We start from the raw sequence: 1929 nt of genomic DNA, 5'->3' as shown, positions 1-1929 counted from the left end.
CAGAGTGCGCAGAATCGGAAATACCATTTCAGGAAAGAAGAGCTGAATCTGCAGTGGAGAGGAAGGCCTGGCTGAGTGAGTAGATAGATAGAGCTATACACACAGAGAGAGAGAAAAAGTTCAGGTGGACAAACTGGAAAAGTAGCCCGGCCTGCTGGGGTAGACCCGGGTTCGCCCTGTGTGTTTCTAATAAAAATAACTAGTTAGTAAACCCACATTCACATAATGCACCGTCCGTAGCCTGTTGTTGATACTTCAGTTGAAAGCTTTCCAAAACATTCTAGAGCTTAAGGAAAATTAAACCCACTAAACAAAAACATGCTCCCTTCACTGTAGAACAACAGTGAGAGGTAACTTAGTAGTACAGAGTACAGTAAATGCAGCACAGCAATCACCAACATTCTACAGCTCTGAAAAAAAGAAAGCACTTAAATATTATGAGTTTCTTTGATTTTACCAAATAAAAAAAATGGATGATCCCAAAAGATGGATGATCACAAGCCATCAAACCAAGCTGAACTGCTTACATTTTTGCACCAGGAGCGTCATAAAGTTACCCAAAATCAGTGTGTAAGACCGGTGGAGGAGAACAAGCCAAGATGCATGAAAATTATGATTAAAAACCATTGTTGTTCCACCAAATATTGATTTCTAAACCATTCTGAACCAAAACTTTATGATTATGAACTTGTTTTCTTTGCATTATTTGAGGTCTAAAAGCTCTGCATCATTTTGATATTTCTGCCATTTCTTATTGTCTGCAAATAAATGCTCTAAATGACAATATTTTTATTTGGAATTTGGGAGAAACTTTGTCCGTAGTTTATAGAATAAACAACAATGTCAGTTTTATTTAAACATATACCAAAAAAGAGCAAAATCAAATAAACTAATTCAGAGACTGAAGTGGTCTCTTATTTTTTTCCAGAGCTGTATGTTTAAACTACATGTCAATGACAAAAGTGATAATACAAAAATTACTATAGAGTAAAAGTACCCGAATAAAAACATGTAAAAGTAGTATTTTTGTATAAACATGAAAAAAAGGTGCAGAAAAACTGATCTTAAATGAAAACCTACGCAGAATGAAACATATGTAAAATGTTTAAAATATATTAAGTACATTTGAAAAAAATGGCCTAAAATGTATTTGCTTTCCTGGGGAGAGCCAGAAAGATTCATCACATTTTGTTGGTCTTTACGACTGCACTCGAGGATACTTCCAAAGTTCTTGACTTTTATTTCTTAAAGTAGTTTTTTTCTTTACTTTGTAGAGTAGTTCTTGCTATAATATGGATTAAAACGTTATTCAACAGTATTCACTGTTAACCAGCTCTACCTCTTCACAACTTTACAACTGATGCTCAAACACATTAAGAGGCAAGAAATTCAAGTAATTAACTCTTGACAAGGCACAGCTGTTAATTGAAAGCCACAACAGGTGACTCAGCCTCATAAAGCTGACTGAGAAAATTCCAAGATCTGCAAAGCTGTTATCTCAGCAATGGGTGTCTACTTTGAAGTATCTACATTATTAGAATATAACCAGAATATAACCATATTCTGTTTTGTTTAGCACTTTTTAATTACTAAATTACTCCATATGTTTTTCTGCATGACCTGCAGAACTTTTGAAAATAATGGGAAACACTAAATTTTGACTGGTACTGTACATATTAGTAACTTGTCAAAACTGGTTTAATGTGTAAAATCAAGAGCTCTACTTACAACAACAGCACAAATTATATCACCAAAATATACGTGAAGGTAAAACCTAAATGTCTTAGAAAGAAAACTTTATCAGAGTTTAAGTATTTAAATGTAGAATGCTCATTTATAAACAGGTGGAAAAGTACAGAGAGCCTAATGGAAATTGAGCTGCATATAAAAAATCATACTCCGTTAAAAGTGGAAGTATGGAGCCAAACA

Source organism: Astyanax mexicanus, chromosome 6 (genome assembly GCF_023375975.1).
Source record: "Astyanax mexicanus isolate ESR-SI-001 chromosome 6, AstMex3_surface, whole genome shotgun sequence".
In the NCBI taxonomy this organism is placed as follows: domain Eukaryota; kingdom Metazoa; phylum Chordata; class Actinopteri; order Characiformes; family Acestrorhamphidae; genus Astyanax; species Astyanax mexicanus.
This window is presented reverse-complemented; position numbering follows the sequence as displayed.